Source organism: Ictidomys tridecemlineatus, chromosome 7 (genome assembly GCF_052094955.1).
Source record: "Ictidomys tridecemlineatus isolate mIctTri1 chromosome 7, mIctTri1.hap1, whole genome shotgun sequence".
Lineage (NCBI taxonomy): Eukaryota > Metazoa > Chordata > Mammalia > Rodentia > Sciuridae > Ictidomys > Ictidomys tridecemlineatus.
The window spans coordinates 29037754-29054086 of NC_135483.1; the positions used below are offsets into that span (position 1 = coordinate 29037754).

At 35.4% G+C, this 16333-nt stretch overlaps 1 long non-coding RNA gene across 2 annotated transcripts in view; it reads left to right on the forward strand.

Moving 5' to 3' along the window:
- The window catches only part of LOC120892929 (uncharacterized), a 141050-nt gene that overhangs the window by 24033 nt on the left and 100684 nt on the right, over positions 1–16333 (forward strand). Inside the window, exon 3 of one of the 2 annotated variants that reach the window (XR_013423863.1) lies at positions 13260–13412. The exons of the other annotated variant lie outside the window; for it this stretch is intronic. This is a non-coding gene — a long non-coding RNA (uncharacterized LOC120892929). The remainder of the gene's footprint in view (positions 1–13259; positions 13413–16333) is intronic. 2 annotated transcript variants of the gene reach the window in all.

Consider the following 16333-nt stretch of genomic DNA (forward strand, 5'->3'; position numbering starts at 1 on the left):
AAAAAAGAGTTTGAACTAAATATGGAAAATAATTAGCATTAATGTTATGTATTCATTTTATTTATATGTCATATCTAAAACCATTAATTACATATTTACATGTAATTATATAGATATAAAATATAAAAGTACATTAAATTACATATATTTGTAAGTCTCCACACATGTCAACATTTATAATTAGGAATAACTTAATACTTAATGTTTTAATAGGCATATTATTTTTTTGCAGACATCTAAATTATGACAAATTTGCCACTACACAGTCCATTTTGAAACCACAATAATACATTCCAGTGTATTTTTGCTGGGAAATTGCCATTCTGGGAAGAATGAAGTCACTTGGCCTTAATTTGGTGTATGCATCAGAACATGTTCAAAAAAGCAATATTTAATCAGAAGCCATTAGTGCAATGGCTGCTAACTTAATTCAGTAAATTTTAGTTCCAATAATGTTTGTTTATTTCATGTCATTTTAAAAAATGCTGTGCTAAGGTTTTTACTAATCATTGGATTTGTTTTTTTAAAGAACCAAAACTTAAAATATATACCATAAGCTAGAAAACAAGCCAGAAACAAAGCCTTTTCAGAACTGTGGTAAAATCTGACTAGTTGGCACTGATTTCCATGCTGATAACTAATGATCTCTGTCTTCTTTGAGCTCATACATTTTCACATTATATATTTTATATCTATTCTATCACATGACCATAAGCAGTACTACTTTCATGCATTACATTAGCTCATATTAGTTTCTCACATGATTTAATCATCTCTAGAAAGCCCTGAGGGGATGGAATGCAAGACAGGTAAAGTTGATGAGAAAAGAGAAACTAAGGGCCATTAAAGGGCTGAGCTCTATCATTGGAGTGAAGTCACTGGGACAGGGAAGGAGAGGTCTGGGGAGAAAAAATAAAATTAATATTTTTACATTAAGCTGGCCTGCCTTATGAGATTTAAATTGAACGGCATTATAGTTTTCTTTACATTTAGTTTGGGCAATTCTGGGAAGAGGGTTAAATTTGGGGGCACTTTGATGCAGGAAAGACAGTATATCTGGTAGGAAGGAAAAGGAAGAAGAGTGAAGACATTTAAATAATAGAGATTAGAAAGTATGCTCAATATACTTGGAGTTGCAACATAAGCACTTGGAAATGAAATGCATGTTTATATACATTATGTCCATTTCCAAATATAACACCAAGATATGAAAGTGAAAAAGTTTGGGGGCTGGGGATGTGGCTCAAGCGGTAGCGGGCTCCCCTGGCATGCGTGCGGCCCGGGTTTGATCCACAGCACCATATACAAACAAAGATGTTGTGTCCACCGAAAAACTGAAAAATAAATATTAAAAAACTCTCTCTCTCTCTCTCTCTCTCTCTCTCTCTCTCTCTCTCTCTCTCTCCCCCCCCTCTCTAAAAAAAAGGAAAGAAAGTGAAAAAGTTTTCACAAAAAGGCAAAATATTATATTAGCATAATTATTTATATCACTGACATATTAACTTTTAGAACCAAGTTGAATTTCACCACTTTGCCTAAATAGAACTGTTGTTTCAAGATTCACATTATAGCCATTTCCATTGATTAGAAACTTAATCTCCATATCTTCTGATATGTATCAATACCAATTTGTTTAAGACAAATTATAAAGAATTCCAGAAAATGTAGTTACCGATTCAACATATACTTTTGGGAGCCTTTGCACAGTAAAGTAGCAAGGTAAAAAGTATTCATTTCTTTTCAGGGCATAAACTTAAAATTTATTTCATTGACTTACAGTTAATTTGAATTGTTCTTGCTCCACTTGTGCTAGCAAGCATAGCAAGCCTGGAATACTAAGTAATTTTTCCAGGTATACTCAATCCATTAAATGTCAAGTTTTCAGTTCTGCATATGTTTCAATAAAATTCACACAGGTACACTAGGAAATCATAATAGCTCTGTATATAGCAATATAATTATACTGTTATGTAATTATATTACTATACATATTATGTACTGTAATTAAGTTTTTGTATGTGTTCCACATCTGGGATGATGGGATAGAATGGGTTAATTGGTATGGTTTTCTGAAGTGCCACAAATTAATGTGATGTACTTTTAAGGAAAGCAGTTTCTCCAAGGAAAAAGGGCATGTCAACATGTAGTTGAGATTAATTGGAATATGAGTTCATGTTGTTGTAATAATGATGCCATAAGTATAAGATGAGAACATTGACATTAGATTTAGAATGTAAGAAGAGTATACTGCCTCTCCCCATAATAAATCATTTTGAAGAATTTTTAGTTTATGAAAGTTTAACATTTAAGGAGGTCGTATAAATTATCCTCTTACTCTTTTTCAGAAATTAGCAATGTGCCTAATAAAGTGCCTTTGAGAAAAATTAGCTTTATCTGGAACTAAATTTTTTTTTTTGGTAACATGGATTGAACTCTGGTATGCTTAACCCCTGAGGTACATCCCCAGCCCTGCCTCCCACCTTATTTTTTAAGATAGGTTTTGCCAAGTTGCTTAGGGCCTTGCTAAATTGCTGAGGTTAGGTTTGAACTTGAGATCCTCCTGCCTCAGCTGCCTAAGCCTCTGGGATTACAGGTGTTAACCACTGTGCCTGGCTATAATTCCACAGTTTATGTAAATATATTGGCTACAGAAATTACCATCACAGAAATCTTTGTTCTTTTAAAGGGAATTAGAAATGATTGAGTAAAATTTCACCCATCATTATGTAATTTACCAATTTTGGATTGGCAGTAAATTTCTTCTGACACTAAGTAAAATTAATGTAAAGCACAGCAGTGCAAATACTTGGGGAGAGACAGGATTAGGAGAGAGATGGCCTTAAAGTCTCCAGGGCGGCAATGAAGAAGCCTAACCACAGTTCTAAAACCTGAATAAGATATTTTCAGATAGTTAGAAACAAAACAAAGCTAATGCTGAGTTCTTCCTGTTAGACCTAGTTCAAACCACAGTATAAAGTTGATGACTTTAATACTCAAGATTCTATGAAATAAAAAGCAATTTCATAGGTAAGGCAACTAGGGAACCTGGCCCAAACTCAGCTGGTTGAAGGAAAAGCTGAAGATCTATCTTAAGAGTCTGATTCCGAGTTTCTTTTAGGGGTCAAGGTAATGATCTTCAGTTTTTCTCTCTTTACACTCAGGCTGTGGAGAATAGTCAAACTAAATCTCTACCTCCACCCAATTTGGCCCTCATTTATACTTTTAATGCTTCCTCTTTTATCAATTCATCTATAATAATTAGACTTTTCAATCTGTTTTCCTTTAATATTGCTGTGAATGGATAAACTGAGACTCCTTCAGAGTAAAGCCCACTGTCCTTGAAGACCCCTTTATTTTTAAAAACATCTTATAAAACAAGAGCTTTGTGCTTCGTAGCTGGCATCATGGGAGTAGTGTATTTTCCTTGCGTTCTTACTGCAGCCCTAATCCTTCCTAGGACAATGCCTTTGAGGCATTTGGTTGAACTGGCAGTAGAGTTTAACTAGTCGGTGTGGAAAAACAAATACATTTTTAAAGAATTTATAATATGAAATAAACAGGATAGTTACACACTGTCATTAGTATGAGGCCAGAATTTTTAAAATCAACCTGGGTGATGAGAAGGTATGAAAACAGGAAGAAACTTTTAAGAAGATTGTAAAGGAAAGTCTTTGAGAGGGCCATTTATGTACCTTAACTCAAGAGCTGAGGATAAAAGCAAAAGAAAGGAAGTGAAGAGTTGGAAATAAATCATCAGTCAGGGCCTTTAGATCATGGTAAGGAATTTGAATTTTATACTAAAATAAATGAAAGCTTATGAAGAGGTTTAACTAGAAGAGAGTCGTAATCTTATTCATATTTGTAAAACATCCCACGAAAAATGGATTCTAAAATGAGTATGTCACTTCCATGTGAAGATAAAAAGCATTTGGAGTTCAGGCAAGTGGTCTGTGCTAGACATGCTGTTCAGAGCCCAGTAAGTGGTTAAGATTCCTGAAATAGAGTAGAGACAGAAAAGAAGAGTATCCAGGACTAATTCCTAAAGCTATTCAAACTCAGAAGCTTAGGAAGAGCAGGAAGAGGATAATGTGGTAAAAACAAAACTTTGACTTTGACCAACCAAGAGTTAGTTGTCATGAATCCTGAGAGCTATGACCTTGACTTTGGAGTTTCATACTAATCTACTATCATTAAATATGACTTTGCCAATATGAGATCTTAATTTGAGTTTGTGTTTTTGTCTTGGAAAAAAACTTAACAAATATGAATGAAATGGATTTATGATATTAGTTATTATCTTTTGGCCAGTAAAAATCAGTGTATTAAGCCACACATTAAAGAGGTAGGGCTAGTTTATAGAAATGTCTTTTTTAATGTCCAAATATTAAAAATTATGATTCGACATTAAAGACATCTATCATGTCAGGCTGAAATTAATTAGAGTTGCAATTATTGATGATATTATGAAATAATATATTTTAGGAAAATAAATAAACTATTCACAATATAACCACAGTCTCTAGAAAGATACTGTGTGACTGTCTAGTTAATCCAGTCTACCCAAATTTTAACTTATAATTTTCCCCTTAAGCTAAATTTTATTACTCTTTCAAAAAGCTTATTGTTTTAAAGTTAGATTTAATATGGGATAAAATGTATCAAAGAAAACACAAGGACACAGACAACTAAAATAGATTCATTTGGTGCATAAATATCAGCACAGAAAAATAAATATGTTATCCTCTCTCATTTTTTGAATTTATATATCAAATTAAGTTGAATAAAAAGTTCCACACTTTTCTTCAGGCAAAATTTGTTGTTTTCTTAAGCAGCAGTTTTCACTTAATACAAAATAACTCTGTGGCAAATGCCCAGATTTTATATTAACACATGTAATTTTCCAGAGGAAATGTCAAGTCCTATTGCTGGCCTTTTAATATGGATTGATTAGATGCAATGTCAGAGTTCTATTAAGAACATCTGAAATGAAGAATGCCTAGAAAAGTGGGTACATCAGTGGTAACATTAATATTTTGTTTCAAGGGAGGGACTGATTTTTTGCTAGAGCTGCACATTTCTCTGGGATTGAATGTATTGGAAAGAATTCAGACTGCATGATGAAGTAAAAACACTTGCATTCAGATTCCTTGTTATTTTACACATGTATACATTGCTGTCCGGGGAGTTTCTGGTTCCTGATGATATTCATTAGCTTTGGGGTCTCTTAAATCACCCAGCTGTAACACGTTAATGGATGTGCACATCCAATTCCAACACCTCCTGGTCATCCTACTTTTCTCATGGGTCTTATTTGTCAAAGTTAGTCTCTGAGATTTTTGGACCTGAAGTCTTGTCTTCTTTAATACTGAATTAATAACCACACTGTTTTTACTGTTCCTGCTTATATTTGAATTTTATACCGAAAGGTTTTACTCCTTTCTTTATGATATTTGCTAAGACTGAATTCTGTATTTAAAACAATAAATAGTAGTTAATTTTGAAAATCATAAACTTCAATAAAATGGAAATTGTTTCCACCATATTTTGAGTTTGAATCTAATTTCCAGTTAATATGGCCAAAATTTAAGGTCAATATATACTCACAACTCAGAATTAATCTTTCTATTATCTCTTTTTTCATCATGGTCATAGATGGAGAAGCTGATTTAATATTTTTTAACATGTCAGTCTCTGAGATATACTGCTTCTTTTTTTCTATGAAAATCTTTATTTACCTTTTTCCACATGGGTTACAGAAGTATTTTCCATGATACTAGCTTAGTCATTTAATATTAAGGATTTATTGAGCATCCACTATGTGCCAAACACTACATAGAATTTTAAATAAGTTAAACTGACTTTCTCTTGTTAAGAAGTCTGCTTCTAGAAGAAAGTGTAGGCCCAGCTCTCTTCTCAGTTTAGGAACCAAATTTCTCAATACAATAAGACTCATAAAGTGCAAGAAGTAAAATTAACAATCAATAAATGGGATGGTATCAAACTAAAAAGCTTCTTCACCACAAAGGAAACAATCAAGAACATAAAGAGAGAGTCTACAGAACAGCAGAACATTTTTACCACCTATACCTACACATTAATCTCCAGGATACACAAAGAACTTAAAAAACTTCAGACAAAAATAAATAAATAACACAACAAATAAATGGTCAAAGGAACTGAACACAACACTTAACAGAAGAAATATGAATGGACAAAATATATATGAAAAAATGTTTCAAGATCTCTAGCAATTAGAGAAGTGCAAATTAAAACTACTCACTCCAGTCAGAATAGCAATTATCAACAATACAAATAACATACAATGGAATTTTACTCAGCATTAAAAGAGAATAAAATCATGGCATTTGCAGGTAAATTGATGGTGTTGGAAAAGATAATGCTAAGTGAAGTTAGCCAATACCAAAAAAACAAATGCCAAATGTTTTCTCTGATATAAGGAGGCTTACTCATAGTGGGGTAGGGAGGGGGAGCATGAGAGGATTAGATGAATTCTAGATAGGGAAAGGGGGTGGGAAGGAAAGGAAAGGAGCAGGGGATTAGCAAGGGCGGTAGAATGTGATGGATATCATTATCCAAAGTACATGTATGAGGACTCAAATTGGGTGTCAACATACTTTATATTATAAACATAGATATGAAAAAGTGTGGTATATATGTGTAATAAGAATTGTAATGCATGGCTCCGATCTACATATTGTGGGGTCGGGCTCCAAATTCCTTAATAGGACACCCATAGCACAAGAGTTAATAACAAGAATCAACAAATGGGACTTACTTAAACTAAAAAGTTTTTTCTCAGCAAGAGAAACAATAAGAGAGGTAAATAGGGAGCCTACATCCTGGGAACAAATTTTTACTCCTCACACTTCAGATAGAGCCCTAATATCCAGAGTATACAAAGAACTCAAAAAATTAGACAATAAGATAACAAATAACCCAATCAACAAATGGGCCAAGGACCTGAACAGACACTTCTCAGAGGAGGATATACAATCAATCAACAAGTACATGAAAAAATGCTCACCATCTCTAGCAGTCAGAGAAATGCAAATCAAAACCACCCTAAGATACCATCTCACTCCAGTGAGATTGGCAGCCATTATGAAGTCAAACAACAACAAGTGCTGGCGAGGATGTGGAGAAAAGGATACACTTGTGCATTGCTGGTGGGACTGAAAATTGGTGCGGCCAATTTGGAAAGCAGTTTGGAGATTCCTGGGAAAGCTGGGAATGGAACCACCATTTGACCCAGCTATTGCCCTTCTTGGACTATTCCCTGAAGACCTTAAAAGAGCATGCTACAGGGATACTGCCACATCGATGTTCATAGCAGCACAATTCACAATAGCTAGACTGTGGAACCAACCCAGATGCCCTTTAATAGATGAATGGATAAAAAAATGTGGCATTTATACACTATGGAATATTATGCAGCACTAAAAAATGACAAAATCATGGAATTTGCAGGGAAATGGATGGGCACTAGAGCAGATTATGCTTAGTGAAGCTAGCCAATCCCTAAAAAACAAATACCAAATGTCTTCTTTGATATAATGAGAGCAACTATGAACAGAGTAGGGAGGAAGAGCAGGAAAAAAAAAGATTAACTTTAAACAGAGACATGAGATGGGAGGGAAAGGGAGAGAAAAGGGAAATTGCATGGAAATGAAGGGAGATCCTCATTGTTATACAAAATTACATATAAGAGGTTGTGAGGGGAATGGGAAAATAAACAAGGAGAGAAATGAAGTACAGTAGATGGGGTAGAGAAAGAAGATGGGAGGGGAGGGGAGGGGGGATAGTAGGGGATAGGAAAGGTAGCAGAATACAACAGTTACTAATATGGCATTATGTAAAAACGTAGATGTGTAACCGATGTGATTCTGCAATCTGTATTTGGGGTAAAAAAGGGAGTTCATAACCCACTTGAATCTAATGTATGAAATATGATATGTCAAGAGCTTTGTAATGTTGTGAACAACCAATAAAAAAAAATTTAAAAAAAAGAATTGTAATGCAAAAAAAAAACCAAGTACATGTATAAAGGCATGAATTGGCACGAACATACTCATAAAGATATGAAAAATTGTACTCTAGATGTGTAATAAGAATTGTAATGCATTCTGTTGTGTGTTTAAAAAAATAAAATCAATAAAACTAAAAAAAAAGAATACAAATAACAATAAATGTTATCGAGGAAAAGGTTCACTTACACGTTGCTGAAGGGATTGCAAATTAGTGCAACTACTCTGGAAAGCAGTATGGAGATTCCTCAGAAAACTTGGAAAAGAACCACCTTTTGACCCAGTTATCCCACTCCTCAGCATATACCCAAAGGACTTAAAATCATCATACCACAGTGATGCAACCATATCAATGTTTATCAATTCACAATAGCAAAGCTATGGAACCAACCTAGGTGCCCTTTAACAGATGAATGGATAAAGAAAATGTGGTACATATACACAATGGAATATTAATTACTCAGCCATAAATAGGAATGGAATTATGGCATTTGCAGGTAAATGTTGAGAGCCATCCATAGGCTATGTGTGAACCAAAAATTGGTATCACAGCCAGGAAATGGGGGAATGTGGAAAATTCCAGTGGATATTTCTTCTTGCCCAGACCACTCAGACACAGGTGAGCCCTATTCAGCTCTGCCCCAGGTCCCACACAGCACCTGCGATGGGGTGACCTGCTGCAGCTACACAGCCACTCAGAGATGGCTGTGTCCTGCCAAGAGGCCAATCAACCTGCTGACTGTAAGACATCATGAAACAAGACTTCACCCCTGAAACCCCATCCCTGCCTTTGATGTACCCCACTGAATAAACCATGGGAGTCATTTTTTAATTGTCCAGCTCCAGCTCCTGTGTGGACTGGATGTATCAGGCACTCAGCTTCAAAATTATAATTCTAACTCTGATTATTGTTTGTTCATTAATTATTTCTGACTTATCTTCTCCAGGGGCTTATACCCTTCTGGGCAGGAATAAGGACCCCCTAGCAAGGCACTGGCCACCTCTCCATAGGTAAATGGATGGAACTAGAGACTATCATGCTAAGTCAAATAAGCCAGTCCCCTCAAAATCAAAGGCTGAATGTTCTGATATGTGGATGCTAACAGACCATAAGATGGGGTGGGGAAGAATAGAAGTTCATTGGATTAGACAAAGGGGAATGAAGGGAAGGGAGGGGTTATGGGAATAGGAAAGACAGTAGAATGAATCATACATAACTTTTCTATGTTCTCATATGAATACAAGAACAATGTAACTTCACATCATGTGCAACTACAAAAATGGGATCCTAATTAAAATAAGTTGTACTCCATGTATGTATATGTCAAAATACACTCTACTGTCATGTATATCTTTTTTTTAAAGATTCTTTATTGATAGAATCACATTGAAGGATTCACATTTTTTAAGGTGGACACAATATCTTTATTTTACATTTATGTGGTACTGAGGATAGAACCCAGTGCCACGTGCATGCTAGGTGAGCGCTCCACCACTGAGCCACAACCCCAGCCCCTTGTTTCCTCCCTTTTCCCCTTTCTTCCTCCCCTCATTCCCCTTCTCCTTCCTCTACTAGACTTCCTTTTGCATGTCTATTCATTTGTATTTGTTTGGATTTTTTATATAATGTTATCCTTCCCACCCCTTTCTTTTCTTTTACTCTAGCTTCCGCATGAGAAAAAAATATTAGACCTTTGAGTTTCTGAGTTTGGCTAATTTCACTTAGTATAATATTCTCCATTTACATCAATTTACCAGCAAATACCACAATTTCATTCTTTTTAAAGGCCATGTAGAACTCCTTGTATGTATATACCACAATTTCTTAACCATTCATCTATTGACAGGTGTCTAGGTTGATTCCATAATGTAGCTATTGTGAATTTTGCTGCTGTTGTTCTTCAAATGTTTTCATCCTGGGCTACCTCTAACAGTGAACTCTGAGCAGCCTCTTCTAAAATGTCAGGATATAATAGCAAATCAGAGGGGAATATAGATGTCATACTTACTAAGTACTCAATAGTCTGAGCCATTATGTCTGATGTTCCTCATTATTTACCACTGGGTCCATTTGTGGTCCAGTAGGTAGAGATGCAATAATTTGTTTATCTTTATAACTTATTTATCTCAGATCATCAGGGAAGTGTATAAGTATTTGAATTTGTAAAATAGCCCTATAACATAGGCTCTAGGATATTTTTACTAATTACCCCATTAGTAGTAATAAAAGGCTGTCATTTATTCATTAATTTTTTGCATCAAGGACTTTTACAAACATTATCACAGCAACTATGTCTTAAGGTATTAGTATCTGTGTATTTTGGAAAAATAAAGGTTCAGCATGACTATAACTTGTTACCCACTAGTAAGTAAAAGAAAGAACTGAGGATATAAGCCCAGGTCCTTGGGCTCACTTGCATTATACCACAGTACATCACTACATCAGGCAGTCTTAGGTTTGTCCAGGCCCTGAGACTATTGGTACTAAGTTTTATAATGCATCAGGTGCTCTTTTCCCCTAGAGGTTACAATATTTAATTAGTATTTTACTTGGAAGGCAGAACAACAAAATGCAGCCTTGAATACTTTCATATAACTGAGTTGTGATAAATTCCTTAACTTTTTTATGGATTTTAATGAATTTTAATGAATTACCTGCTACTGAAACAATAATATAGCCTTTGCAAAGCTTTTTAAGGTTTTAACTACATGTAAAAAAAGAAATGGGGCTGAGATTTTAGTTCAGAGGTAGAACACTTGCCTATGACATTCAAGGTGATAGGTTCAATCCTCAGCTCCACATAAAAATAAATAAATTAAATAAAGGTTAAAAAAGATGCAGTGATTGCCTTTCAAAAAAATATTTATCTTTCTTTGAACTTTATGTTTTGTTTAGATTTTTTTAGTTTTATTTTATCTGTTTCTTACTTTACTTTCTAATATATCCTTCCTTCACATTTTCACCATATTAATGTTCTGAAGCTTTACTTCCATTATATCATACATATGAAATTTCTAGTGTCTTCTAGTACCTATATGTTTCTAGTCTATTACACAGAGTCTATTACAATTTCAGCAAAACTTAGTATTCCTCAAGCAGGCAGGTATAGTCCCTGCTTTCCCCCACATAAGCCCATCCCAAAATCTTTTCTCATTTCATTGCCGTTACCATGAATATCCCCTTTTGACCTCTCCCTGCATGTCTAACTTCACCCATAATTTAAAGCCCCTGTTGATCTCTACTGAGAAGACCTGCCCCACTCTGTGATCAATACATGTATTCTACCTATTTAGAACTTGTTGTGTGTTCTACTTCTTAAAACGTCCATCTTCTTAAAATATAAGTTGAACAAAATGATTTTCTCAGCTAAGACTTTTCAGTGGCTTTCTATTGCATTTAGATCAAAATCCAATCACCATGTCTTTGGCTTCAAAGCCAGGTATAATCTGGTCTCTGCCTACATCTTCTTCATCAAACCCTAATTAAATATTTTACTAAGAAATTTATTTTATAAAGAGATTCATTTCACTTCTCTAAGTAAAGTCAGCTGAAAAGTTTTCAATAAATTTTCTTTTATTATTTTTATCCAAGTTAATAAAGAGTTATAATGGAATTTTATCTACACAGCTCCTCAGATATCAGCTCACTGGATTTCTTTATTTTAAGAGTCTGGACCATTGAAGTTGCTGTTCCTACCTGGCTCCCCTAACCAAAATGGGGTGGATAAGACTGATCTATGATTAATTTTCTGTACACATGATTACTAACTTCATCCAAAGGCAGGAATTCTTTTATAATCCACATGAATGATAATCTTAACATCTGGTTACAACTGAGAAGTGAGCTTTTACCTTTTGCCAATTAATGAAACACTAATCAGTATATATATATATATATATATATATATATATATATATAGAGAGAGAGAGAGAGAGAGAGAGAGAGAGAGAGAGAGAGAATGGGATATAAGGATTTTATAGAATAACCCATACTTAATTTCATTCCTTTATTATATAGAAACTAACTCTTGGAATGTAATAGCTGGATTTGCACTACTTGTATGACTGTGCTTTAAGAACCAAGGTGATCACTTCTCAGGTTAAAGAAGAGATATAATAAGATAAATATTTCAAAGTCTGCCTTTAGGAAGAATATACCAAACATCTTTTGCATCATCTCATGTTCCTGGTCCCTGAGCATACTTACCCACACTGGCTTACCCATACTTGCTCAAAGAGGGCTAAGCTGTTTCCCAGCTCAGATGTTTACATGTCTGCCCAGAATGTATTTCCTTTCATCTCTTTTATTGGTTATCTCTTCCCTCAGGTCGATCACCTCAAACTTTGACAACTGCTCAGTCTAGAGGAAGTGTCTTCTTCAGCCTGGGGATATAGCTCAATGGTACAATGTTTACCTAGCATGTGTGAGGCCCTAGGTTCAATCCCCAGCATTCAAAGGGTAGGGGATGTCTTCTTTAATCTGGGGTTTAACAATATGAATGTTTCTTTTACTGAGCTTTAAAAAAAACTCTTAATTACTGTTTATTCATTTATTTACTTTTTTTACATTTTCCCCATTGACAACAGGTTCAATGAAAGCTGATTATGATTGTTAACTATTTCACATCCAGTGCCTAGTACACTGGCTGGTACAAAGACCATAGTTAATAAATATGTGTTAAATGAATACTTTCCATTTTTAACTTTAGAAAAAAATATTTTATGTCTTGATTTCTCATTTAGACTATACTACCTTTAAAGAAAGAGACAGGATCTTAAATCTCTTGATCAGGCATTATAAAAGTGTTTATTTAAATTGATTTATTTTTGTGTTTTAGACTTTCAATTCTTCACAAATTCTTTTGAATCTGTATTTCATTATAATATTGGTTGACATCTTTTAGGATGTCAACCAATATTATAAATTAAAATCAATTCAACTGACAGGGAAGATATAGATGTTTTAGATTAGTTCATACAATTCAGGGGGGGGGTGTACTTTCTGAAAGAAAAAGATACTATATACAAATCAGGTATGTTCCTTAGAAGGGACCTGTGTGGATGAAAAGAGCATAAAACTTATCCTTTGTTTTGCTCTAGTATAATAAATCCATCTCTATTTACTAGGCTGAAATCTTGATTGCAACATTATTCTTCTTGTACTTATGTCCAGAATTTGTGAGTTGTAACATTTGAGCCACATTCATCCCACAGCTTTTTTTGCCTGACCTTTGATGCAGCCCCACCCTTCCTCTGCACACTCGTCACTGCTGTTTACTGCATTCAGCTAAATGCCAACTGGATATCAGTATGAGAAGCCAGACTCACCAGAACTGCTGTTAATAACACTGATACTAACCCAGTGATGTAAGTAGTGATGGTCACATTGCTCTAGCTACGTATTGGCTTGGAAATATCATTCTTTCTCCCTTTCAAAAATGTTGCCCTTGGTACCAAGTTTACTTTTTTTCTCCTTTTAACTGTCAATCTGCATCAGGAGCTTTCTATTTAATTAACAACAGTAACTATTTTTTTCTGTTTTTTCTTTTGTTAAAGAGTTAAACAAATGCATAGCAGCCACTCCACTGTCCATTTGACTTATTTTCCAGCTATATTTCAGTGTTAGAAGTTTAAGTTTTACTGATAAGGCAATAAACTTAAGGGGGAAAATGGACATATACTAAATATGTCACTAAGAATTAGAGTTTCTCAAATAAAGTTTCCTTGCAGGAGCAGAAGGGTAGCCCTCTGCCCTGCTGCCCATATTTTAGGCCAGTGAATTATTAGCTTTCACAGTGAGCAGTAGTTTAGTGGATCTGGGGATGATTTGCCATCTGTGAGGGAATGTTAAAGTGAAAAGATCTAGGTCAATGATTGGGAATGCTGAAACATAGGTAAAGAAAATAAATGTCTTGAGGGACATTAACTTGTAGAGAACATATTTACCCCATATGACTACCTTGCTTGCCTGGAGAAAGCCAGATATTTAATCTCTGAGGCTGCAATTGGAGCAGAAAGTAATGGAAATGATGACAAGAAAAGGGAGAAGTGAGTTGCTTAAAGGATTATGATCCATTTTTTGTTTTGTGATTTTAGAGTAGTCCCCAAGTAAGAAGGAAGACACTGGGCTGTGTTAATGCAGCATTCAATCAGTACTGATATGTGCCAGGTACTGGGCAAAAAACTGGGAATAAAGCAGTGACTAGGACAGGGTCCCTAACTCTAAGGAACATACAGTGTTGTAGGAAAGAAGACATTTAACATGTACCTTGTTAGTGGTTTATACCACATAGTAGTCACAAAAAGGAATAAGTTACTTTTGATTGGGTATCAGGGAGGACATCTCAGAAGTCAAACACCTGAGTTACAAGTGGAAGATGCTGTTGATTGCTGAATTGAGTTCTCTGGAAAGCAAACCCCAAGACATAGATTTGGGTGCAATCTCAGGATGCACTGTAAGGAATTGAGACAATAAAGGGTGCCTGAGTGGGTGTACAACCACTGTGGGCAAGTGGGCCTCCATTCTACTAAACATCTAGGAGATGCCTCAAAAATGTTCCAGGAATGAAGAATCTGCATTAATTACCCACTGCTTCCTGCTTTCATTGGTTGAGGAGGATTCCTCCTGGTAGCACAAGCCGTCATGAGCAAAGAGTGGGTATTCTCAAGCAGAGTGAAACAGAAAGCCATGGGTATTATGAGGCAGTAATTGGGGCATCCATAGTCTCTCCTAGAGCCGTCTATTGAATAGCTATTCTTGCTCTCACTTGATTCATTTTTTATAGAATTCTGATTTTGTCATATATTTGGAAGTACAATAACCAATGGGCCCCTCTTCAACCTCAGAGAGTGAGAGTTGATTAGTATAAGTAATTAGTATAAACCAGTTGTGATCATTCTACTTCTCTTTTTAAGCATGAAACACTGGGCAAGAAGCTACAATTTGATATTTACTGGGAACTTTCTGGGAAATTTTTCTCAATTTTAAAATGTGATAGAGGCAGGAACTTATCACTTTTCTGCCACTCCATAGGGATTTATAATCATGCAGGCTTAGAGCTTTGACAGCCATCTTGCAAGCAAGACAGAAAAGCCTGAAGATGAGAGCAAAGGGAAAGAAGAACACCTGGATCTTGATTATTTTTTTGAGCTGTTACGAATTTGTAGCATTTCATTCACCTATCTTCTGGGGTTCTTGAAAACATATAATAACAAGGCTGAGCTTACTGACTAAGTGAGAGGCATATAGCAGAGGAGTGATCAAGTTTGACTTGTTGAACTGGATGGATGTCAATCATAGATGGTGGCTCATCAATTGTTAACCTGTTCTTCAAAATATTAACATTTTAAAGACTAGATATAACATAAACATTTTTCTCACTTTAAACATTTATTGTTTTCTGGGATTTTCTCCAACCCCATTTCTAGAGTTCTCGCAGGACAGAATGGCTTCCTGGACCACAGTAGACTTAATCATGCCTTTTGGACTCTTCCTTTCAAATATGGCTGTTGAATTACTTTCACTATTCTAGCCCCCACCCCAATCCTGGCTGCTTCTCATCTATACTAGCTAACCTAATAGAGGTCTCAGCTTAATTTGCCCTGTAGGAGCAATTATGCATTTGAAACAGGACCTGAAAAGTCTCCTGAGGGGAAGTGAATAAGGGTAGCATGATGTGGAACAAGAGTTCTGAGATTCAGATACTAGGATTCTATCCTCAAAACTGTCCATAGCCCAGAAAGGACCTAGACCTATGCAACAACAGTAGTACCACAATGAGGGGCATAGTTTTATTGCCAAGAAATTTTATTACTCCCAGAAAACCTAAGTCAGATCAGAACCTGTTCACTTGCTCATCTAGCAGGACTGACCATCCACTGAGAAAGGATTATACATGTTTTTACATTGTTGTCTTGAAAAGTTTGACCTTTATTTTTATTCTTGATCAATTTTCCAATATCTTATAATAGTTTCCTTCCTTAGGGCCAGCCAAGGGACAGGCAGACTTCAGAGTTTCCATATTGGATAATTATGAAAGAAGGAAACACTAATTTTCATGTATCCACTCAAAATGTATTTATTAACACCGGTAAGGTATCAAGCACAAGTCTAAGTGCTGTGGATACTATCAGGAACAAGACACAAAAACATCTTGCCTTTTGCCTTTATGAAGTTTATACATTAGGGGAAGAAACAGACAATAAAGAAGTAAGCAAGGGGGCTGGGGATGTGGCTCAAGCGGTAACGCGCTTGTCTGGCATGCGCGGGGCGCTGAGTTCGATCCTCA